Here is a 26,216-nt window from a genome sequence, read left to right as displayed (position 1 = left end):
GGGTGAATTGAAGGAGAGGGGGAGAAGAGGAGAGAGAGGGAGAAGAGAGAGGGAGAAGAGAGAGGGAGAAGAGGAGAGGGACAGAAGAGGAGAAGAGAGGGGGAGAAGGGGAGAGGGGGTGAGGAGAAGAAAATGGGGAGAAGGGGGGAGAAGAGAGACTGGGAGAGGGGGAGAAGGGGGAAGAAGAGGGGAGAAGACGAGAAGAGAGGGGAGGGGAGAAGACGAGAGAGGGAGAAGAGAAGAGGAGAAGAGAAGGGGGAGAAGGTGGGAGAGGAGGAGGAGAAGAGAGACTGGGAGAAAAGGAGAGGAGAGGGGGAGAATAGGAGAGGGGTAGGAGAAGAGAGGGGGAGAGGGGAGGGGAAGAGAGGGAGAGAAGGGGAGAAGAGAGGTGGAGAAAAGGAGAAGAGAGCAGGGAGAAGAGATGGGGAGAAGTTGAGAGGGAGAGAAGGGGGGAGAAGAGGGTCAGAAGAGGAGAGGGGGAGAAGAGAGGGGGGAGAAAAAGAGAGCGGTGAATTGAAGGAGAGGGGGAGGAGAGAGAGGGAGAGAAGAGGAGAAGAGAGAGGGAGAAGAGGAGAGGGACAGAAGAGGAGAAGAGAGGGGGAGAAAATGAGAGGGGGTGAAGAGAAGGAAAGGGGGAGAAGAGGAGAAGAGGGGGAGAAGAGAGGGGGAGAAGGGGGAAGAAGAGGGGAGAAGACGAGGGGAGAAGACGAGAAGGGAGGGGAGAAGACGAGAGAGGGAGAAGAGGAGAAGAGAGACTGGGAGAAAAGGAGAGGAGAGGGGGAGAATAGGAGAGGGGTAGGAGAAGAGATGGAGAAGGGAGGTGGAGAAAAGGAGAAGAGATGGAGAGAAGAGAGGAGAGGAGAGGGGGAGGAGAAGAGAGGGGGGAGAAAAGGTGAGTGGGGAGAAGAGGAGAGGAGAGGGGAGGGGAGGAGAGGTAAGTGGGAGAAGAAGAGAGGGGAGAAGGGGAGGAGAAGGGAGAGGAGGGAGGAGAGGAGAAGAGAGGGGAGAGGAGCAGAGGTGAGAGTGGAGTGGAAGAAGAGGAGAGGGGGAGAAGAGGAGAAGTGAGGGAGGAGTAGAGAGGGGAAGAAGATGAGGGGGGTGCTGAAGAAGAGGAGAAGAGAGGGGGAGAAGAGAGGAGAAGAGCAGAGGTGGGAGGGGAAGAAGAGGAGAGGGGAGAAGAGGATAGGGAGAGAAGACAAGAGGGGGAGAAGAGGAGAAGAGAGTGGGAAAAGGGATGAGAATTGGAGAGGGATTGAAGAGCAGAGGGGTGAGGGGAGGAGATGGGAGGGGTAGAATTGGGGAGAAGAGGAGAAGAGGAGGAGGAGAGAAGAGTATAAGAGGAGAGGGGGTGGAGAAGAGTAGAGGGGGGAGGAGAAGAGAGGGAGAGAAGATGGAGAGGAGAGGGGGAGTAGAGGAGAGGAGAGGGGGAGGGAAGAGAGGAGAGGAGAGGGGGAAAAGAGTAGAGGAGAGGGGGAGAAGAGTAGAGGAGAAGGGGAGTATAGTAGAGGATAGGGAGAGAAGACAAGAGGGGGAGAGGGGGAGAAGAGGAGAAGAGAGTGGGAAAAGGGATGAGAATTGGAGAGGGATTGAAGAGCAGAGGGGTGAGGGGAGGAGATGGGAGGGGTAGAATTGGGGAGAAGAGGAGAAGAGGAGGAGGAGAGAAGAGTATAAGAGGAGAGGGGGTGGAGAAGAGTAGAGGGGGGAGAAGAGGAGAAGAGAGGGAGAGAAGATGGAGAGGAGAGGGGGAGTAGAGGAGAGGAGAGGGGGAGGGAAGAGAGGAGAGGAGAGGGGGAAAAGAGTAGAGGAGAGGGGGAGAAGAGTAGAGGAGAAGGGGAGTATAGTAGAGGAGAGGGGGAGGAGAGGAGAGGGGGAGAAGAGGAGAGGAGAGGGGGAGAAGAGGAGAGGAGAGGAGAGGGGGAGAAGAGGAGAGGAGAGGGGGAGGAGAGGAGAGGGGAGAAGAGGAGAGGAGAGGGGGAGAAGAGGAGAGGGGGAGAAGAGGAGGGGAGAGGGGGAGAAGAGGAGAGGAGAGGGGGAGAAGAGGAGAGGGGGAGTAGAGTAGAGGAGAGGGGGAGAAGAGTAGAGGAGAGGGGGAGAAGAGTAGAGGAGAGGGGGAGGAGAGGAGAGGAGAGGGGGAGTAGAGGAGAGGAGAGGGGGAGAAGAGGAGAGGAGAGGGGGAGAAGAGGAGAGGGGGAGAAGAGGAGAGGAGAGGGGGAGAAGAGGAGAGGGGGAGAAGAGGAGAGGGGGAGAAGAGGAGATGGGGAGTGGGGGAGAAGAGGAGTGGGGGAGGAGAGGAGAGGGGGAGAAGAGGAGAGGGGGAGAAGAGGAGAGGAGAGGGGGAGTAGAGTAGAGGAGAGGGGGAGAAGAGTAGAGGAGAGGAGAGGGGGAGTAGAGGAGAGGAGAGGGGGAGAAGAGGAGAGTAGAGGGGGAGAAGAGGAGAGGGGGAGAAGAGGAGAGGGGGAGAAGAGTAGAGGAGAGGGGGAGAAGAGGAGAGGAGAGGGGGAGAAGAGGAGAGGAGAGGGGGAGAAGAGAAGAGGGGGAGAAGAGTAGAGGAGAGGGGGAGTAGAGTAGAGGAGAGGGGGAGTAGAGTAGAGGAGAGGAGAGGGGGAGTAGAGGAGAGGAGAGGGGGAGAAGAGGAGAGGAGAGGGGGAGGAGAGGAGAGGGGGAGAAGAGGAGAGGAAGGGAGAAGAGGAGAGGGGGAGAAGAGGAGAGGGGGAGAAGAGGAGATGGGGAGAAGGGGAGAAGAGGAGAAGAGGAGATGGGGAGAAGGGGAGAAGAGGAGATGGGGGAGAAGAGGAGATTGTGGAGAAGAGGAGTGGGGGAGAAGAGGAGATGGGGAGAAGAGGAGATGGGGAGTAGATTAGAGGAGAGGGGGAGAAGAGGAGAGGGGGAGGAGAGGAGAGGGGGAGAAGAGTAGAGGAAAGGTAGAGGAGAGGAGAGGAGAGGGGGAGAAGAGGAGAGGAGAGGGGGAGTAGAGGAGAGGAGAGGGGGGGTAGAGGAGAGGGGGAGAAGAGTAGGGGAGAGGGGGAGAAGAGTAGGGGAGAGGGGGAGAAGATGAGAGGGGGGGAGAGGGGGAGAAGAGGAGAGGGGGAGTAGAGGAGAGGGGGAGACGAGGAGAGGGGGAGGAGAGTAGAGGAGAGGGGAAGAAGAGGAGAGGGGGAGTAGAGGAGAGGAGAGGAGGATAAGAGGAGAGGAGAGGGGAAGAAGAGGAGAGGGGGAGTAGAGTAGAGGAGAGGGGGAGAAGAGTAGAGGAGAGGGGGAGAAGAGTAGAGGAGAGGGGGAGAAGAGGAGAGGGGGAGAAGAGGAGAGGAGAGGGGGAGGTAGAGGAGAGGGGGAGGTAGAGTAGAGGAGAGGGGGAGATGAGTAGAGGAGAGGGGGAGAAGAGTAGAGGAGAGGGGGAGAAGAGTAGAGGAGAGGGGGAGAAGAGTAGAGGAGAGGGGGAGAAGAGTAGAGGAGAGGGGGAGAAGAGTAGAGGAGAGGGGGAGAAGAGTAGAGGAGAGGGGGAGAAGAGTAGAGGAGAGGGGGAGAAGAGTAGAGGAGAGGGGGAGAAGAGGAGAGGAGAGGGGGAGAAGAGGAGAGGAGAGGGGGAGTAGAGGAGAGGAGAGGAAGAGGAGAGGAGAGGGGGTAGAGGAGAGGGGGAGAAGAGTAGAGGAGAGGGGGAGAAGAGTAGAGGAGAGGGGGAGTAGAGGAGAGGGGGAGAAGAGTAGAGGAGAGGGGGAGGAGAGGAGAGGGGGAGGAGAGGAGAGGGGGAGAAGAGTAGAGGAGAGGGGGAGAAGAGTAGAGGAGAGGGGGAGAAGAGGGGAGAAGAGGAGAACAGAGGAGGAGAAGGGGAGAAGAGGAAAGGGGGAAAAGAGGACAGGGGGGAGGGGTGGGGAAGAATAGGAGAGGGGGGAGAAGAGAGGAGGAAAGGGGGAGAAGAGGGGGGGAGAAGAGGAGAGGGGGAGGGGAAGACAAGGAGATGGGGAGAAGAGAGACTGGGAGAAAAGGAGAGGAGAGGGGGAGAATAGGAGAGGGGTAGGAGAAGAGAGGGGGAGAGGGGAGGAGAAGAGAGGGAGAGAAGGGGAGAAGAGAGGTGGAGAAAATGAGAAGTGAGCAGGGAGAAAAGGAGAAGAGAGCAGGGAGAAAAGGAGAAGAGAGCAGGGAGAAGAGATGGGGAGAAGGTGGGAGAGGGGGAGAAGAGGAGAAGAGAGACTGGGAGAAAAGTAGAGTAGAGGGGGAGAATAGGAGAGGGGTAGGAGAAGAGAAGGGGAGAGGGGAGGAGAAGAGAGGGAGAGAAGGGGAGAAGAGGTGGGGAGAAGTGGAGAGGGAGAGAAGGGGGGAGATGAGGAGGGGAGAAGTGGAGAGGGAGAGAAGGGGGGAGATGAGGAGAATAGAGGGTCAGAAGAGGAGAGGGGGAGAAGAGAGGGGGGAGAAAAAGAGAGCGGGTGAATTGAAGGAGAGGGGGAGAAGAGGAGAGAGAGGGAGTAGAGTAGAGGAGAGGGGGAGATGAGTAGAGGAGAGGGGGAGAAGAGGAGAGGAGAGGGGGAGAAGAGGAGAGGAGAGGGGGAGAAGAGTAGAGGAGAGGGGGAGAAGAGTAGAGGAGAGGGGGAGTAGAGGAGAGGAGAGGGGGAGTAGAGGAGAGGAGAGGGGGAGTAGAGGAGAGGAGAGGAAGAGGAGAGGAGAGGGGGAGTAGAGGAGAGGGGGAGAAGAGTAGAGGAGAGGGGGAGAAGAGTAGAGGAGAGGGGGAGAAGAGGAGAGGAGAGGGGGAGAAGAGGAGAGGAGAGGGGGAGAAGAGGAGAGGGGGAGGTAGAGTAGAGGAGAGGGGGAGGTAGAGGAGAGGGGGAGATGAGTAGAGGAGAGGGGGAGAAGAGGAGAGGAGAGGGGGAGAAGAGTAGAGGAGAGGGGGAGAAGAGTAGAGGAGAGGGGGAGTAGAGGAGAGGAGAGGGGGAGTAGAGGAGAGGAGAGGAAGAGGAGAGGAGAGGGGGAGTAGAGGAGAGGGGGAGAAGAGTAGAGGAGAGGGGGAGGAGAGGAGAGGGGGAGGAGAGGAGAGGGGGAGAAGAGGAGAGGGGGAGAAGAGGAGAGGGGGAGAAGAGGAGAGGAGAGGGGGAGAAGAGGAGAGGAGAGGGGGAGAAGAGGAGAGGGGGAGTAGAGTAGAGGAGAGGGGGAGAAGAGGAGAGGAGAGGGGGAGAAGAGGAGAGGGGGAGGTAGAGTAGAGGAGAGGGGGAGGTAGAGTAGAGGAGAGGGGGAGATGAGTAGAGGAGAGGGGGAGAAGAGGAGAGGAGAGGGGGAGAAGAGTAGAGGAGAGGGGGAGAAGAGTAGAGGAGAGGGGGAGAAGAGTAGAGGAGAGGGGGAGAAGAGTAGAGGAGAGGGGGAGTAGAGGAGAGGAGAGGGGGAGTAGAGGAGAGGAGAGGAAGAGGAGAGGAGAGGGGGAGTAGAGGAGAGGGGGAGTAGAGGAGAGGGGGAGAAGAGGAGAGGAGAGGGGGAGGAGAGGAGAGGATAGGGGGAGAAGAGGAGAGGGGGAGAAGAGGAGAGGGGGAGAAGAGGAGAGGAGAGGGGGAGAAGAGGAGAGGAGAGGGGGAGAAGAGGAGAGGGGGAGTAGAGTAGAGGAGAGGGGGAGAAGAGGAGAGGAGAGGGGGAGGAGAGGAGAGTGGGAGAAGAGTAGAGGAGAGGTAGAGGAGAGGGGGAGAAGAGGAGAGGAGAGGGGGAGTAGAGGAGAGGAGAGGGGGAGTAGAGGAGAGAGGGAGAAGAGTAGAGGAGAGGGGGAGAAGAGGAGAGGGGGAGAAGAGGAGAGGGGGAGAAGAGGAGAGGAGAGGGGGAGTAGAGGAGAGGAGAGGGGGGTAGAGGAGAGAGGGAGAAGAGTAGAGGAGAGAGGGAGAAGAGTAGAGGAGAGGGGGAGTAGAGGAGAGGGGGAGTAGAGGAGAGGGGAGTAGAGGAGAGGAGAGGGGGAGAAGAGGAGAGGGGGAGACGAGGAGAGGGGGAGACGAGGAGAGGGGGAGACGAGGAGAGGGAGAGAAGAGGAGAGGAGAGGGGGAGAAGAGGAGAGGAGAGGGGGAGAAGAGGAGAGGAGAGGGGGAGAAGAGGAGAGGAGAGGGGAAGAAGAGGAGAGGGAGAGTAGAGGAGAGGGGGAGAAGAGGAGAGGAGAGGGGGAGAAAAGGAGAGGGGGAGAAGAGTAGAGGAGAGGGGGAGTAGAGGAGAGGAGAGGGAGAGTAGAGGAGAGGGGGAGAAGAGTAGAGGAGAGGGGGAGAAGAGTAGAGGAGAGGGGAAAGTCTCTGAGCTCTTCATTAACTCAATTCTCCTGACATCTGTCAGGAAGGGGTGTGGCTGAAATAGAATCCACTAAGTTGAAGGGGTGTCCACATACTATTGTATATATAGTGTATGGGTGTTGTAACACCATACCAACGATAAGCCTGTCTTCCCCATCACATCATGAAAGGTCATGTTGATGTTCATTTAACCTCTGTCTCTCTCTTCCTCTGACTCCTCCCTTTCTCCTCTGTCTCTCTCTTCCTCTGACTCCTCCCTTTCTCCTCTGTCTCTCTCTTCCTCTGACTCCTCCCTTTCTCCTCTGTCTCTCTCTTCCTCTGACTCCTCCCTTTCTCCTCTGTCTCTCTCTTCCTCTGACTCCTCTCTTTCTCCTCTGTCAATTCAATTCAATTCAATTCAAGGGGCTTTATTGGCATGGGAAACATGTGTTAACATTGCCAAAGCAAGTGAGGTAGATATTATACAAAAGTGAAATAAACAATACAAATGAACAGTAAACATTACACATACAGAAGTTTCAAAACAATAAAGACATTACAAATGTTATATTATATATATACAGTGTTGTAACAATGTACAAATGGTTAAAGCACACAAGTTAAAATAAATAAGCATAAATATGGGTTGTATTTACAATGGTGTTTGTTCTTCACTGGTTGCCCTTTTCTTGTGACAACAGGTCACAAATCTTGCTGCTGTGATGGCACACTGTGGAATTTCTCCCAGTAGATATGGGAGTTTATCAAAATTGGATTTGTTTTCAAATTCTTTGTGGATCTGTGTAATCTGAGGGAAATATGTCTCTCTAATATGGTCATACATTGGGCAGGAGGTTAGGAAGTGCAGCTCAGTTTCCACCTCATTTTGTGGGCAGTGTGCACATAGCCTGTCTTCTCTTGAGAGCCATGTCTGCCTACGGCGGCCTTTCTCAATAGCAAGGCTATGCTCACTGAGTCTGTACATAGTCAAAGCTTTCCTTAAGTTTGGGTCAGTCACAGTGGTCAGGTATTCTGCCACTGTGTACTCTCTGTTTAGGGCCAAATAGCATTCTAGTTTGCTCTGTTTTTTTGTTAATTCTTTCCAATGTGTCAAGTAATTATCTTTTTGTTTTCTCATGATTTGGTTGGGTCTAATTGTGCTGTTGTCCTGGGGCTCTGTGGGGTGTGTTTGTGTTTGTGAACAGAGCCCTAGGACCAGCTTGCTTAGGGGACTCTTCTCCAGGTTCATCTCTCTGTAGGTGATGGCTTTGTTATGGAAGGTTTGGGAATCGCTTCCTTTTAGGTGGTTGTAGAATTTAACGGCTCTTTTCTGGATTTTGATAATTAGTGGGTATCGGCCTAATTCTGCTCTGCATGCATTATTTGGTGTTCTACGTTGTACACGGAGGATATTTTTGCAGAATTCTGCATGCAGAGTCTCAATTTGGTGTTTGTCCCATTTTGTGAAATCTTGGTTGGTGAGCGGACCCCAGACCTCACAACCATAAAGGGCAATGGGCTGTATGACTGATTCAAGTATTTTTAGCCAGATCCTAATTGGTATGTTGAAATTTATGTTCCTTTTGATGGCATAGAATGCCCTTCTTGCCTTGTCTCTCAGATCGTTCACAGCTTTGTGGAAGTTACCTGTGGTGCTGATGTTTAGGCCGAGGTATGTATAGTTTTTTGTGTGCTCTAGGGCAACGGTGTCTAGATGGAATTTGTGGTCCTGGTGACTGGACCTTTTTTGGAACACCATTATTTTGGTCTTACTGAGATTTACTGTCAGGGCCCAGGTCTGACAGAATATGTGCAGAAGATCTAGGTGCTGCTGTAGGCCCTCCTTGGTTGGTGACAGAAGCACCAGATCATCAGCAAACAGTAGACATTTGACTTCGGATTCTAGTAGGGTGAGACCGGGTGCTGCAGACTGTTCTAGTGCCCGCGCCAATTCGTTGATATATATGTTGAAGAGGGTGGGGCTTAAGCTGCATCCCTGTCTCACCCCACGACCCTGTGTGAAGAAATGTGTGTGTTTTTTGCCAATTTTAACCGCACACTTGTTGTTTGTGTACATGGATTTTATAATGTCGTATGTTTTACCCCCAACACCACTTTCCATCAATTTGTATAGCAGACCCTCATGCCAAATTGAGTCGAAGGCTTTTTTGAAATCAACAAAGCATGAGAAGACTTTGCCTTTGTTTTGGTTTGTTTGGTTGTCAATTAGGGTGTGTAGGGTGAATACATGGTCTGTTGTACGGTAATTTGGTAAAAAGCCAATTTGACATTTGCTCAGTACATTGTTTTCATTGAGGAAATGTACGAGTCTGCTGTTAATGATAATGCAGAGGATTTTCCCAAGGTTACTGTTGACGCATATTCCACGGTAGTTATTGGGGTCAAATTTGTCTCCACTTTTGTGGATTGGGGTGATCAGTCCTTGGTTCCAAATATTGGGGAAGATGCCAGAGCTAAGGACGATGTTAAAGAGTTTTAGTATAGCCAATTGGAATTTGTTGTCTGTATATTTGATCATTTCATTAAGGATACCATCAACACCACAGGCCTTTTTGGGTTGGAGGGTTTTTATTTTGTCCTGTAACTCATTCAAGGTAATTGGAGAATCCAATGGGTTCTGGTAGTCTTTAATAGTTGATTCTAGGATTTGTATTTGATCATGTATATGTTTTTGTTCTTTATTCTTTGTTATAGAGCCAAAAAGATTGGAGAAGTGGTTTACCCATACATCTCCATTTTGGATAGATAATTCTTCGTGTTGTTGTTTGTTTAGTGTTTTCCAATTTTCCCAGAATTGGTTAGAGTCTATGGAGTCTTCAATTACATTGAGCTGATTTCTGACGTGCTGTTCCTTCTTTTTCCGTAGTGTATTTCTGTATTGTTTTAGTGATTCGCCATAGTGAAGGCGTAGACTCAGGTTTTCCGGGTCTCTATGTTTTAGAGAGTCTGTCTCTCTCTTCCTCTGACTCCTCCCTTTCTCCTCTGTCTCTCTCTCCTCTGTCTCTCTCTTTCTCCTCAGATCTCCAGGCTCAAAGTGTCAGTCCACCAGGTAGGTAGAGTATAAATCTACAGTGATTATAGCAGTTCAATATTAGTCAACTTTATTATCCTACATGGAGAAAATCATGTGTCCGTACAAACCATTCTAAACCCCAATAACAAGTAGTGTTTTATGGAACTACTAATACTTGTCAACCACAAAGCATTACTGCTGTTAGAATAACAGAATCACTGTCATCATCTGTCCTCACCACTGTGTTTTCCTCTCTGCTGTTTACAGCTGAATACTCAGTCAGACTGGTGGATGGGACCACTTCCTGTTCTGGGACAGTGGAAGTCTTCTCCAGAGGAGAGTGGTCAGGTCTATGTTTTATGTGGTGGAGAATGATGATAGAGACTAAGGTTGTGTGTAGAGAGCTGGACTGTGGGAATCCTGTAGCTGAAGAAGAGGAGTCTCACTATTGAGTTGCAATGGAGATGAGTCTTCTATTAGACAGTGTGACATCAGAGGAGGACCTGGTGTCTGTGATGGTGGATATTATCGTCATGTGATCTGTTCAGGTAAGAGACTGGTCATATTGAGAGATTTATTTGTACATTATATAATATTACCATGTATCATGTTTTATGTGTTTTTATTTCATTTAAATAGAGGGAGAGATGTCAGATGTATTTAAACATTATATTTGTGTTTGTCATATTGGTTTATGGGAGATGTTCATGGGCAGATCATTGTAGTTCAGATGGTACTGAAGTGAAGCTGCCTGATGGATGTCCAGCTGTTTATTTTCTATAAAGTGAAGTGAACTTATTCCTGTCTCCTGCCTGCATTATTCCCAACCCGATCCTGAGTGACTAAGAACCCATTTCTACCTCTTACAGTATCAAACATAGCAAACTACAATCTTTTATCCAACATATTTGTGTTTAGTCCTTGACAGTGTCATCAACAAAACTGATTGAATGTTCAACCAACTCTTTTTCTCCAGAGTCTGTGCGGCTTGTGGATGGAGCTGGTCTCTGCTCTGGGAGAGTGGAGGTGAAGTCCAGTCAGTCCTGGGCCTCAGTGTGTGAAGCTGACTTTGACCGGCAGGATGCAGAGGTAGTCTGTGGGGAGCTTGGCTGTGGGGCTCCTGCAGCTCTACAGGGGGGGCTCTATGGAGGAGGTGAGGGTCAGACCTGGGATAAAGAGTTCCAGTGTAAAGGCAATGAGTCCCTTCTCCTGGACTGTGACACCTCAGACAGAAAACACAACACCTGCCTACCTGGTAATGCTGTTGGACTCACCTGCTCAGGTAAGAAACAGTTTGTCACTCAATCAACATTGTTTCTCACCTGGAGTGAAGAATATGAGAGACAATATAGGTGTGTTTTAGTGAGAAAATAGTAAGATTACTGTCTCTCTCTTTTCTTTTCTCAGAGCCTGATGATGTGAGGCTGGTGGGAGGAGGCAGTCGCTGTGCTGGTGGAGTGGAGCGGTACGACCAGGGAGAGTGGAGGACTGTGGGAGCTGTGGACGAGGACCAGGCGGATGAAGCTGCAGTAGTGTGTAGACAGCTGGGTTGTGGCTCCACTGTTTCAGTACCACCTGGAAACACCACTGGAGGGTTTGGAGTTTACTGTTCTGGGTCTGAGTCTTCACTGAGGGAGTGTTTGACAAGTTATGATCTCCTTCCTGGACTCACAGTGATCTGCTCAGGTAATAACAAGATACACTATATGGCCAAAAGCATGTGGACATCAGTGGATTCGGCTATTTCAGCCTCACCTGTTGCTGACAGCTGTATAAAATCTAATGTGTATATCATCGAGCACACAGTCATGAAATCTCCATAGACAAACATTGCCAGTAGATTGGACTTACTGAAGATCTCAGTGACTTAACGTGGCACGTCTAGGAGCAACAACGGCTCAGCCGTGAAGTGGTAGACAACACAAGCTGACAGAACGGACCGCCGAGTGTTGAACCACGTAGAGCGTAAAAATAATCCTCTGTTGTAAAACTCACTGCTGAGTTCCACATACTTTTGTCCATGTATTATATCTCCTTCCTGGACTCACAGTGATCTGCTCAGGACATATCAACATATTATAATTATATTCAACTGATTTCCTTCATTCATACAACTTCCTCTGCACCTCTCATGATGACTGTTTAGCTTGTCAGTCTGCTTTACTAAATAGATCAATCAGTCAAGTAGGAATGAAATACAACTTAAATATCCCAGAATGTTTTTGTATTTGAGTGTTATCTCAGTGAACGTCTCTACTCACTACCACTGTCACATGTCATGTTATTGTCATATCTAAATGAGGAAAGTAGTTGAGGAGCTACGTTTTCTTTTTCTCTCCTCTTGTTCCAGATGTCCTGCTTAAGCCTGATATCAACATATGTTGTCTCAGTGACTGTAGGCCCACTACTCATGTTGCCCTGTGAGGGAGGGTGGCTAGCACTGTTACATGCTGATGTTATTGTCATATCTATAGGAAACTACTTGAAGAGGTTTTTCTTCTTCTCTTTTTTTTGTTACAGATCTGGTCCAGCCTGATATCTCCCTGACTGACTCAATGGGAGGGGTCTCCAGGGGCCACCAGGGGCCCGAGATGTTCAGGGGCTACAGCTTCACCATCACCTGCTCCACTCAGCCACAGTACCCAGGAGGCTCCTTCCTCCTCACGTTCACCGGCTCCAACAGAACCCAGATCCAGCCAGCTGTCAATCACTCTGCTGCCTTCCTCTTCCCTGCTGCAGATGACTCCCACCAAGGGAACTACAGCTGTGTTTATGACAATTATGTTTTCTCTCATTACTTCTCCTCTGAGAGTGAGCTCCTCTCCCTCACCATCACAGGTAACTGAACATGAACCAGACTTATAACTTTGTCATTGACAGATTTCCCACAGATCTATGTGATGATGATCAGTCCCCTCATCAAAGGTGTTTCTGTTTGCAGCCTCTCCTCTGCCAGCCTTCATCATCAGACACGTTGTAGTGCTGCTGCTCCTACTGACAGCCATCACCACCTCCTACCTGTACTACAAGGTAAAGACATTTACTCAGACGTTACAAGTCATTTAAACTAGAGGGAGAGGGTGAGGGGGAGAGACAATGGAGATACTAGAGAGTAAATGACTATCTGTTGGTGCTGTGTCTCCCCAGACCACCAGGAGGCAGAAGAGAGTGAACAGGGTGAGCAGCATGGATCTTGATGTCAATGCCATGGAGATGGTCTCTCTAAGCTCCAGAGCTGAAGCTGGACCGGGAGAGGAGAGAGCAGCCCAGGGGACGGAGTAGGAGTAGAATGAAGCTGACCCTACATGCTGATCTTAGGTCAGTTTTGTGTTTTAAATCGATGGTCAGCAGTGGACTGGTGTTTAAAATGTGGTGACAAACCTGAAGTGGTTCTAATTTTAATAACAAGTTCAGAATTAGTTGATCTTTCTAGAACCTTGGAAGAAATCTAACAGGAGTGACTGCAACCAACATTATTCCTTTTAGTTTGGTTTTTACCACCAGAGAAACATGGGGTTCTGGGTAACATGTGGTTTTGGGTAACATGGTGTTTTGGGTAACATGGGTTTTGGGTAACATGGGGTTTTGGTATCTTGGCGTTTTGAATAATAATTTTAGAGAGTAGCTCAATTACGTCTGTTTTGTGTTCCAGAATGTATTACTTTTTGCTTTTGTCTTCATGTCTTTATCTTATTTAGTGTCTCTTAGATTCTTTATCTTATTTAGTGTCTCTTAGATTCTTTATCTTATTTAGTGTCTCTTAGATTCTTTATCTTATTTAGTGTCTCTTAGATTCTTTATCTTATTTAGTGTCTCTTAGATTCTTTATCTTATTTAGTGTCTCTTAGATTCTTTATCTTATTTAGTGTCTCTTAGATTCTTTATCTTATTTAGTGTCTCTTAGATTCTTTATCTTATCTAGTGTCTCTTAGATTCTTTATCTTATTTAGTGTCTCTTAGATTTTTTATCTTATTTAGCGTCTCTTAGATTCTTTATCTTATTTAGTGTCTCTTAGATTCTTTATCTTATTTAGTGTCTCTTAGATTCTTTATCTTATTTAGTGTCTCTTAGATTCTTTATCTTATTTAGTGTCTCTTAGATTCTTTATCTTGAAGTGTCTCCATTATTAGTCCATGTATTATTATAATCATCTGTTCATTCTTTGTATTTTGAAAACATTTTTAATAAAGGGGTTTGTTGTTGTTTACCGCTCATGATGTTATTGATTATAAATGTTATGATATTGATTAGGATGTAGATTATTGTTATGATGTTGTTAGTAGTATATAGATAATGATGTTATTGATTATAAATGTTATGATATTGATTATGATGTAGATTATTGTTATGATGTTGTTAGTAGTATATAGATAATGATGTTATTGATTATAAATGTTATGATATTGATTATTGATTATGATGTAGATTATTGTTATGATGTTTCTCTCTAAACTGCCATGTAATCAACTGAATGCTTTTAATAAAATTACAAGCTGTCAGTCTGTGTGATTCCCCTCTTGGACAGACTACAACATACAGTATGAATTAACTGAGATCAGTCTGTGTGATTCCCCTCTTGGACAGACTACAACATACAGTATGAACTAACTGAGATCAGTCTGTGTGATTCCCCTCTTGGACAGACTACAACATACAGTATGAATTAACTGAGATCAGTCTGTGTGATTCCCCTCTTGGACAGACTACAACATACAGTATGAATTAGCTGGTCATAAATGTTGTCAGGAGGTTAGGAAGTGCATCTCAGTTTCCACCATTGTTGGTTAGGGGCGCAAAACGAATAAAATTTGATTTGAGGTCTGCCTACGGCGGCCTTTCTCAATAGCTAGGCTACACTCACTGAGTCTGTACATAGTCAAAGCTTTCCTTAAGTTTGGTTCAGTGACAGTGGTCAGGTATTCTGCCACTGTGTACTCTCTGTTTAAGCCCAAATAGCATTCTAGTTTGCTCTGTTTTTTGTTAATTCTTTCAAATGTGTCAAGAAATTATCTTTTTGTTTTCTCATGATTTGGTTGGGTCTATGTTTGCTGTCCTAGGGCTCTGTGGGGTCTGTTTGTGAACAGAGCACCAGGTCCAGCTTGCTTAGGGGACTCTTCTGTCTCTGGCTAATAATAACACTTGCTAATTCAAACAGTGAGGTTCTACAGACAAACAGAAAGAGAGAAGATAAGACATCAATGTAGTTATTTATCCTCCACATAGACTATGATGTATTGTTGTCCTGGTGTGTAGTTATTTATCCTCCATAGACTATGATGTATTGTTGTCCTGGTGTGTAGTTATTTATCCTCCATAGACTATGATGTATTGTTGTCCTGGTGTGTAGTTATTTATCCTCCACATAGACTATGATGTATTGTTGTCCTGGTGTGTAGTTATTTATCCTCCACATAGACTATGATGTATTGTTGTTCTGGTGTGTAGTTATTTATCCTCCACATAGACTATGATGTATTGTTGTCCTGGTGTGTAGTTATTTATCCTCCACATAGACTATGATGTATTGTTGTCCTGGTGTGTAGTTATTTATCCTCCATAGACTATGATGTATTGTTGTCCTGGTGTGTAGTTATTTATCCTCCACATAGACTATGATGTATTGTTGTCCTGGTGTGTAGTTATTTATCCTCCATATAGACTATGATGTATTGTTGTCCTGGTGTGTAGTTATTTATCCTCCACATAGACTATGATGTATTGTTGTCCTGGTGTGTAGTTATTTATCCTCCATAGACTATGATGTATTGTTGTCCTGGTGTGTAGTTATTTATCCTCCACATAGACTATGATGTATTGTTGTCCTGGTGTGTAGTTATTTATCCTCCATAGACTATGATGTATTGTTGTCCTGGTGTGTAGTTATTTATCCTCCACATAGACTATGATGTATTGTTGTCCTGGTGTGTAGTTATTTATCCTCCATAGACTATGATGTATTGTTGTCCTGGTGTGTAGTTATTTATCCTCCACATAGACTATGATGTATTGTTGTGTAGTTATTTATCCTCCATAGACTATGATGTATTGTTGTCCTGGTGTGTAGTTATTTATCCTCCATAGACTATGATGTATTGTTGTCCTGGTGTGTAGTTATTTATCCTCCACATAGACTATGATGTATTGTTGTTCTGGTGTGTAGTTATTTATCCTCTATAGACTATGATGTATTGTTGTCCTGGTGTGTAGTTATTTATCCTCCATATAGACTATGATGTATTGTTGTCCTGGTGTGTAGTTATTTATCCTCCACATAGACTATGATGTATTGTTGTTCTGGTGTGTAGTTATTTATCCTCTATAGACTATGATGTATTGTTGTCCTGGTGTGTAGTTATTTATCCTCCATAGACTATGATGTATTGTTGTCCTGGTGTGTAGTTATTTATCCTCCACATAGACTATGATGTATTGTTGTCCTGGTGTGTAGTTATTTATCCTCCACATAGACTATGATGTATTGTTGTCCTGGTGTGTAGTTATTTATCCTCCATAGACTATGATGTATTGTTGTCCTGGTGTGTAGTTATTTATCCTCCATAGACTATGATGTATTGTTGTCCTGGTGTGTGTGTGGTGATTGATGGTGATAGGTGGGTGTGCTGTGAGTGTAAATGCAGATCCAACTACTCCATGTCTGGTCAGGGTCCAGCAGTCACCCACCAACCCTGGAGAGATACAGTCACCCACCAACCCTGGAGAGATACAGTCACCCACCAACCCTGGAGAGATACAGTCACCCACCAACCCTGGAAATGTCTGCATACCTGGGCTGGGGAAACGTCTGCATACCTGGTCTGTACCCCAATAATCTCTCCTTCCTCCCAAAGTGTGCACTTGACAGGAATTGATTAGTATGGAAACTCATGCTATAACCTACGCCTTCACCAATCCAATGATTTTACAATTTATGGGGGGTAGTGAATGAGTGCACACTTCAGGAAGCAGTAAATACTTTTGGGACGCACCACTGGCCCAGGCCAGAGGTACTCCAAATTGACCACTTGGCAAAGGGAGCCTATAAATTCTGTGGTGCTCTATTCAGGAATATTAACTGGCGTTTGTCGCCCCCTTGTGGAAATAACCTCTTATTGATCGGGCATTATATAGAGACCTCTGCAGTTTGTACCTCGCAGCACACCGAGCTGAAAGGTGGGACTAATAACAACAAGATAACAAATGTAAAACATTTAAAACAATGTTAAATGTATATAGGTTCAGAAATGTTGTCAAATAGCACAGTTACAAATATAAATCAGAAATAGAGGAAGGCCAGGACAAAAAACTAACAAAATATAACTAATGTGAAATAGATTGTGTATAGTATGTATAAACTGAAGGTAGAAGCCTAAGTGTTATTGTTTATTAGTTTACTCCAATTGGGGGAGGGGTGGTAGGGTTGTGGGGAAAAATAAAGGTATATTCTAAAAAAGTGTGTATATGTATGTACAGTTGAAGTCGGAAGTTTACATACAATTAGGTTGGAGTCATTAAAACTCGTTGTTCAACCACTCCACAAATATTCGAGGTTAAACTCTTATATTACTGTTCTGCTAGCAGCAGGATAATATGCTGGCAGCACAACATCAGATTATTTTCTTCTAAATAAGAGTCCCCCTGCAAAGACAAGCTCAACTTTGAGAATATCTATTATTTTACCTCTGTAGTTCAGTACAACTGTTTTTCACAGCATTTCAACCACTTTAGAAACAAATAAATGGATAATTTGACATATTTTGATATTGTGTTATTTAGACCAGCATTTCTTTTGAAAGTTTCCAAACTAAATACTGGTATGTTGAAAGCTGTTGTGTAGGTCAGTGGTGTAGTGCTGCCTGGAGAAGTGGGTACACAGTACTCTAATTTAGTAAAACATTTTCCAAACGGCCCAGAGAAGGAAAGGCACCCTGTGTGAAAAGCATGAGAAACAGTGATATACACTCTGAATGACCTAAAATGATGAATCCCATATTGGTCTTTCACAGTCAGGCCAACCCAAGCTGTACTGTTCAGTAGGATAATAGTAGACCAACCCAAGCTGTACTGTTCAGTAGGATAATAGTAGACCAACCCAAGCTGTACTGGTCAGTAGGATAATAGTCGACCAACCCAAGCTGTACTGTTAAGTAGGATAATAGTAGACCAACCCAAGCTGTACTGTACAGTAGGATAATAGTAGACCGACCCAAGCTGTACTGGTCAGTAGGATAATAGTAGGATAATAGTAGACCAACCCAAGCTGTACTGGTTAGTAGGATAATAGTAGACCAACCCAAGCTGTACTGGTTAGTAGGATAATAGTAGACCAACCCAAGCTGTACTGTTCAGTAGGATAATAGTAGACCAACCCAAGCTGTACTGTTCAGTAGGATAATAGTAGACCAACCCAAGCTGTACTGTTCAGTAGGATAATAGTAGACCAACCCAAGCTGTACTGTTCAGTAGGATAATAGTAGACCAACCCAAGCTGTACTGGTCAGTAGGATAATAGTAGACCAACCCAAGCTGTACTGGTCAGTAGGATAATAGTAGAGCAACCCAATTTGTACTGGTCAGTAGGATAATAGTAGACCAACCCAAGCTGTACTGGTCAGTAGGATAATAGTAGACCAACCCAAGCTGTACTGTTCAGTAGGATAATAGTAGACCAACCCAAGCTGTACTGGTCAGTAGGATAATAGTAGGCCTTTTATTGAAACAGAGAAACTGAGTCAGAAATTCACAAATTCAGGTTTTTTTTCATTTTTTCGGGTTTTTGTTCTCAAAAACAATGCAATTGTTCTAAGTCCATAACAACACTTAAACCAATCAGGAGACCACTTTTTAGGTTTGGGGAAAATCTAAGAAATGTACATTTTTGAGAGTAGTTCCCCTTTAATTCAAGTGTGCAGGCACCTAGCAATATTGTTGGATTAGCAGTGTTAATATAGTACAGCAATCTTATGTTTATTTGACTCTGATGATAAAGAAATAGAAAATATTCCTGTAAAGGACTGTGTTAAATATATAGGAATACATCTGTCAAAAAACCACAGTCAGACAACATATGAATTTCTCTCCTAAAATTAAGAAAACCAAAAATATATTTAATAATTGTCTACAAAGAGATCTTTCTATACTTGGGAGAGTACTTCTGTCCAAGGCAGAGGGACTGTCTGGTTTTGTGTACCCCTCATCTTTGTTTATAAATCCTGCTACTTGTAAAGAGATCAACAAGACCTTTCTTGACTTCATCTGGAAAAATAAGTCTCACAAACTGAAGAAGTCAGTCCTCTGTAATAAAAGACCTGAAGGAGGTCTGGAAGTGTTGGACTTTGTGACGTAAATAACACTTTCAAGATCAACTGGTTGACAAGATGTTTGATCAACACTGATTCAATATGGTATTTCATTCCAAATAATGTGTTTCATAAGTTGGGAGGTCTTCAATTGTTACTGAAATGTCATTATATTCCTGAAAGATTACCCGCTAAATTGGCTAGGTTTCACCAACAAGCTTTAAGGCCTGGAAAATATGTTTCCTACACAATTTTTACCCACATAAAGCTCTTTTGTGGAATAATTCAGACATAACTGTAAGGAATAAGTCATTGTTCTACCCCAACTGGCACAAGGGGAATATTGACTTTGTCCTTGATGTTTTTGACAACAGAGGTAATATTCTTACATTTGAACAATTTATAACATTGAAAGAGTTTCCAATTCCTTTCAGTGTTTATTTCTGTGATCAAAGTCGTTCCCAGTGGTCTAACTACACTCATGAAAACTCATCTTAGCTTTGGTAATGATCACAAAGTTTATCCAGAACTCAGATTGGAAGGCGTGGGCTTACTTGAGAAATCTTGTTGTAATAAATATATAAGACAAATTCTTCATTCACAAAACCAACTTCCACCGAGAGGAAAATGTTTCTGGAACATGCTTATTATTCCTGACATTGTCTGGAAAAATGCCTGGTTAAGGCCTTACAAATATTGAATCCCAAACAAAGTTAAGGAAGAGCACTTTAAAATTTTACATAAGATACTGTATATCCATGTAATTCTATGATATCCAAATTTGTGGCTGTTGATGATATCTGCGTTTTGTGTGAAAAAGGTGAGAATCTGTCCCACTTGTTCTTTAATGTAAATTTGTGTCAGAATTTTGGGAAAACCTTGCAAAATACTTATTTACCATTATGAACACGACCCATGTTTTTGACATGAAAGATATATGTTACTATTGCAATGATAACAAGACCATTGAAATGATTGTTAATTTTTTTAAATTCTTGTTGCCAAATATTTTATACACAAACAAAAATTCCATACCAAAATGACACATTTTTCTGATTGAATGTAACTATTTTATTAAAACATTAATCCTAGTGAATAACAACAATAACATCTTCCTGAATCATTATAGATTTTTTCAGAGTGATTACAACTACACTAGAATAGTTCATTATTTATATTTTTTGTATGTTTTAGTATTTTCTCGTTAATACCTGTGTTCTGTTTTGTATGATGTAACAATGTAAATTGTAGATCTGCATTTTGAATAAAAAAATATATAAATAAAATCAAATATAAAAAGAGGCACTTCTGCTGCGTCTCTTTCTGCTGACTGGAGTGGGCAACGCAGTTGAGGAACCAAAAGTTTATTTTCATTTATTTCATAAAAGTGTAATATTATATTAAGTCGTTCAAAGAGAAGCATGTGTTGATTGATTCGTGTTTAATGAGTGATAATTTAAAACAAACTTTAGACCCACTACATATTTACATTGAACCATAGTTCTGACATGGATCATTTTGACCCCAGAGGCATATCTTTTATCAGAGCCAAAATGTGGTTTATTCCATTTTTCATGACTTTGTCAATCAACTTGTTCTTAATACATCTAAATCATGGTTTAGTGTTTCTGTATCAATATGAACTTTTAACAAACTCAAATCCTTTGTATTCCTACTACAATGTTAAAACATTCTACATTGTGACATCATTCAAATATTCTACATTGTGACATTTCATTGATATCATGAAACAACTACTTCATGTATGTATTTTCTGATGTTTGATCAGAGATCTTTTATCAGAGTATCTCTTGTGACATTGATCACAGCTATGAGATTTCTTGACTGAATAAAACTCTTCCCACATTGACTACAGCTATAAGATTTCTCTCCTGTGTGTGTTCTCTGGTGTATAGTCAGATGGCTAGATGTAACAAATCTCTTCCCACATTGATCACAGCTATAAGGTTTCACTCCTGTGTGTGCTCTCAGATGTACTATCAGCCAGCTTGAGTGAGTAAAACTCTTCCCACATTGATCACAGCTATAAGGTTTCTCTCCAGTGTGTGCTCTCAGTTGTACTATCAGGCAGCTTGAGTGAGTAAAAATTTTCCCACATTGATCACAGCTATAAGGTTTCTCTCCAGTGTGAATTCTCATGTGTACTTTTAGTGATTCTGATCTTAAGTAACTCTTCCCACAATCAAAACAGTGGTGAGATTTCTCTCCTGTGTGTACTCGCTTGTGTATTTTAATTTCTGATGAAGATTTGCAACCTTTCCCACAATCAGAGCAGCAGTGAGATTTCTTCCCTGTTGGTCTCCTCTGGTGTTTCTTGAGGTGTTCTGATCGGGAGGGACTCTTCTCTGCCTCGTCAGCTTCATGATGTTGTTGAGGCTCCCCAGAGGATCCACGATAGTCACGTCTCTCTCCTGTGTGAACAACAAGTCAGACAGATGGTTAAAGGCCCACAACAGCAGAAATCCACTGTAAAAGGTGATGCCAACAGCATAGCCATGATGTTGTACAACAATTGACGTCTGTAATGAATGTTAAAATTACTTGACAATTGTCTTGAGACAGTCAAGTGAGCAACAATAGTCATATTTAGTATTTTTTTCACATTAGTAGTAACATCAATGATTTTAGGCTAGAAAAAAGTAAAAGTTGTTGAAATCCTAAGCAGTGTGCCAGATGACTTTTGGTCTCCAATATAGGCCCCTTTCTGTGTTTGCTAAAATTGCGACAAGGATGATGCACATGCAATTTGGTTGCAGAAACACCTCCCTGATAATGCAGAAACCACTAGTTATGGATGTTGTATATCTGCCTGGAGCAAAAAAGGTGAGCAAAGATTTGAGTTTTTCCACAATGTATTCTGAATATGACAACACACTATCAGTGCAAGATCAGGAGTGCTACTCAAGGAAACTCACATTAAGCTCTGTGTCTATTCACTAATTCACCGCCGTGGGGGAAAACTCAGGGGAGTTCTCATAGGCTGACAGCAAATATAGCCTCCATTTACAGGTTGCTTATGAGTGCATTTCACACTACTTTGGATTATAATTGTAAGGTTCATTTGAATGTCCTGATTAATATAATGTTTATGTTTTTGTCGAAAATGTACTACTTTGTATTTAAAAACGACCTCAACCAGTAAAATGTTCTTTGGCTATTATTCTAAAATGGATGACATTTTTTTTTAAATGATCTATCTTCAGACAATACCCCATAATGACATCACAATACCCCATAATGACATCACACCAAAATAGTACCCCATAACAGTGAATAAAGTTTAGAAATGCTTGCTTACCAGGGAACTTTTGGCTAAACCAACTATATCATACTACGACCAATAAGCATACTACAAACTCAATGTACGTCACAAATAGTACAGTTAGTATGAGTATTCCAACACAGCTCAGGTCTCTGGGCTGCCATTTTGTTTCTGTTTAAATCCTAGGTTGCCCCTTTAAAAAAGCCACACAACAAACAACCAATCTGCAGTTGAAACAATAACAAAGCTGTCATTATTTTTTTACTCCAATGTTTAGAAACAAATGTCATATTTCCCCTTTAACACCACACACATCAGTCCCACAACTGCCTCTGTTTTTAACACAGTAACGGTACCTACAGTTGAAGTCAAAAGTTTACATACACCTTAGCCAAATACATTTAATCTCATCACAATTCCTGACATTTAATCCTAGTAAAAATTCCCTGTCTTAGGTCAGTTAGGATCACCACTTTATTTTAAGAATGTGAAATGTCAAAATAATGGTAGAGAGAATGATTTATTTCAGCTTTTATGTCATCAAATTCCCAGTGGGTCAGAAGTTTACATACACTCAATTAGTATTTGGTAGCATTGCCTTTAAATTGTTTAACTTGGGTCAAACGTTTCAGGTAGCCTTCCACAAGCTTCCCACAATAATTTGGGTGCATTTTGGCCCAATCCTCCTGACAGAGCTGGTGTAACTGTGTCAGGTTTGTAGGCTTCCTTGCTCGCACACGCCTTTTCAGTTCTGCCCACACATTTTCTATACGATTGAGGTCAGGGCTTTGTGAGGGCCACTCCAATAACTTGACTTTGTTGTCCTTAAGCCATTTTGCCACAACTTTGGAAGTATGCTTGGGGTCATTGTCCATTTGGAAGACCCATTTGCGACCAAGCTTTAACTTCCTGACTGATGTCTTGAGATTTTGCTTCAATATATCCACATAACTTCCCCACCTCATGATGCCATCTAATTTGTGAAGTGCACTAGTTTCTCCTGCAGCAAAACACCCCCACAACATGATGCTGCCACCACCATGCTTCACAGTTGGGATGGTGAGCTTTGGCTTGCAAGCCTCCCCCTTTTTCTTCCAAACATAACGATGGTCATTATTGCCAAACAGGTCTATATTTGTTTCATCAGACCAGAGGACATTTCTCCAAAAAGTACAATTCACTGATGTGGCCATCAACCTCCTCCTTCACATCTGACTCCTGATGATCAACCTCCTCCTTCACATCTGACTCCTGATGATCAACCTCCTCCTTCACATCTGACTCCTGATGATCAACCTCCTCCTTCACATCTGACTCCAGTGATCAATACAGAGCATCTTCTTTTTTGGGGGGAATCCCGATGGACATCATCGAATAGGCCGTCATCACGACCACCAACAAGTTAATTGTCATTCAGGTTATCAATAGGAAGAGCATCAGCAATATGTCCTGTCTGGTAACTTGTCTCGTTCAATGGATTTACATTGGCAGGTGCACAGGGAGAATCCCCATTAAAAAAACTCAGTCGATCTCAAACTGTGGAAAAACTTTTGGAAGTCTTTATCAAAGTCTGTGGCCTGTGATGTTGGGACAAATGATAGTCCCTTATTATACAAGCGACAAAATTCACAAATTCTACAGCACAACGGCAGACTCATGGAGACTTTTGACTGGTACCATTATTTTCTCATGCAATTACAGTAGGTTGTACCCAATTGGTTGTCTCTCTAGGTCGTGTCAGTAGGTTACAGTAGGTTGTACCCAATTGGTTCTCTCTCTAGGTCATGTCAGTAGGTTACAGTAGGTTGTACCCAATTGGTTCTCTCTCTAGGTCATGTCAGTCGGTTACAGTAGGTTGTACCGAAATGGTTTTCTCTCTAGGTCATGTCAGTAGGTTACAGTAGGTTGTACCCAATTGGTTTTCTCTCTAGGTCATGCCAGTAGGTTACAGTAGGTTGTACCCAATTGGTTTTCTATCTAGGTCATGCCAGTAGGTTACAGTAGGTTGTACCCAATTGGTTTTCTCTCTAGGTCATGCCAGTAGGTTACAGTAGGTTGTACCCAATTGGTTGTCTCTCTAGGTCATGTCAGTAGGTTACAGTAGGTTGTACCCAATTGGTTCTCTCTCTAGTGGAAACAATTATCAACCCAATGTGGAAAGTGTTGAATTTGCTCAACAACAACATGAATGGCTTATTTGCTACGTGAGGTTTACTTGATCTAACAGAAGTGTCGTAATTCTTAAATTGTTATGTGGACACGTGACATACCGACAACTTTGATAAAAACCACTATAGGAGTTGTCTCCAGATCGCTATGCATATTCATGCTAGTAGCTTAGCATCTCTCTCCATTGAATACAGGCGGTTGACGACAACAACCCTCATAGAATATAAACAATAGATAACAATAATAATAAGATCCACCAATCCAAAGAAAGGATGGGCGGGAGCTAGACAACCCACAGTGCTGCTTTGTGGACGACTCCGCTTACTCATATGCAACCGCCCTTGACTTTCAGTTATTATTTGATGTATGTTTTTGTATATTTTATTATATTGATTGTTGATCCCATGTTCCATATCAGCATCTCCTGCACTGCTAAAATGCTACTACAACCTCTGTGCTGTGTACAAGCCTGTGAATAGAATGTGTCTGACTATATGGTGGAAAGACTACTGTATTTATTACATTTTTACTTTTGCGTTTTACTAATAAAATGCTATGTTTTTTTATTTAAGTAGTATGTGTTCAGGAAGTGGAAATTAGTCTAAGCTATAAGAAGTTTGTTAATGGATATTTATATTTTGTGTTTTTAAGTTATCATTTCAGTTTTACTTGGTGTTATCACTGTTACACACACAATTACGACTCCGCTTGTTAGGGCAGAGACTTATTGTCAGTATATCCATAATCGTTGGTGTAGCCAACCCAACTCTCGCATGGCACTATTGGGGGGCACTGTGTGTAGTAAATCATAACTACATTAAAATCACTACATGCCGTGGCCCCCAGATAGACCCTTCTCAAATATATATTTTAAGTCACTTTCTGAAAACGGAACGGAGAAAACAAGGGGTAGCTTGCTCTCTACGTCGTCTGATTCTAGACATATCAGTCATCATCCCAGGGCCCTCCCTTGATGAGGTATTGACGAGACAACTCCGAATATCCAAAGTGGGAAAACAAGTTAAGGCGGTACTTACTGATGTAAATCAGATCTCCTATCTCCACCTCTTCATCTTTCAATGTGACAGAAATCCCCCCTTCCTTCTTCACGTCAAAAACGCCATCCTCTTTCTCATCCTCCTCTTTCACTGTGAACACTTCTTCCTCTTTCACTGTAACAGCCTCACCCTCAATTTATTTTTTAACTGTGACATCCTCCTCTTCCTTCTCCTCTTTCACGACAATGTTCAGCCCCAGAGCTTCTTTCTCCGTCCAGCAGACCTCTTATTTAGCAGGAGGGGAGAAGCTTAGTGAGCTCATGTTCGGGGATATTAGCTAGCTAGCTATCATTAACGACTAAGCTAGTGCTAATTTAACCAGACAGCTACTATATCTGACTAATAAAAAATAAGGTCATATTAAATTAAATAGGTTAACAAGTAGATACGATAGAAGTGTGTCTAAAACACAGCAGCTAATATACACCGAAAGCGTAAAAACAGCTTGAATCTTTCGGCTACGTTGGCTAGCTAGCTACCGAGGTGGTTGACTTGTTGTTTTTGAAGAACCGTCCACTACATTATACGTCACGATAGCAGCATCGCCTGAACGACGCAAATCGCCGTCTGCTGACTGGAATGGGAAACGCAGTTGTGGAAAATATTATTTTAAATGGATTTCATTAAATAATACTATTATATTGAGACATACAAAGGCAGGAATGTGTTGATTGATTAGTGCGAATACAGTTTCTTTTACTACAGCACATTTAAGGCAGTTTCATTAGGTCAAACTAAATCTAAATAAGTAGCCAGCTACTGTCAGTCTATACTGCTCCTACATGGTGTAACAATACATCATGTAGATGTATATAATGAACAGACTAGGTCTATACTGCTCCTACATGGTGTAACAATACATCATGTAGATGTATATAATGAACAGACTAGGTCTATACTGCTCCTACATGGTGTAACAATACATCATGTAGATGTATATAATGAACAGACTAGGTCTATACTGCTCCTACATGGTGTAACAATACATCATGTAGATGTATATAATGAACAGACTAGGTCTATACTGCTCCTACATGGTGTAACAATACATCATGTAGATGTATATAATGAACAGACTAGGTCTATACTGCTCCTACATGGTGTAACAATACATCATGTAGATGTATATAATGAACAGACTAGGTCTATACTGC

The 26,216-nt window shown here is 43.8% G+C and overlaps 2 long non-coding RNA genes across 2 annotated transcripts in view; one reads left to right on the top strand and one right to left on the bottom strand.

The window, feature by feature from the left end:
* Window positions 1-26,216, top strand: part of LOC139577757 (uncharacterized) — a 50,915-nt gene that overhangs the window by 9,476 nt on the left and 15,223 nt on the right. The window lies entirely within an intron of this gene.
* LOC139577747 (uncharacterized) lies at window positions 19,979-25,897 on the bottom strand. The gene is made up of 2 exons (XR_011675380.1): window positions 25,042-25,897; window positions 19,979-20,984 (listed from the first exon to the last, which is right to left on the bottom strand). It is a non-coding gene; the product is annotated as an uncharacterized lncRNA (long non-coding RNA).

Source organism: Salvelinus alpinus, chromosome 6, assembly GCF_045679555.1.
Source record: "Salvelinus alpinus chromosome 6, SLU_Salpinus.1, whole genome shotgun sequence".
Classification (NCBI taxonomy): domain Eukaryota; kingdom Metazoa; phylum Chordata; class Actinopteri; order Salmoniformes; family Salmonidae; genus Salvelinus; species Salvelinus alpinus.
The sequence above is the reverse complement of the archived record's forward strand: the minus strand, read 5'-3'. Positions and strand labels throughout refer to the sequence as shown.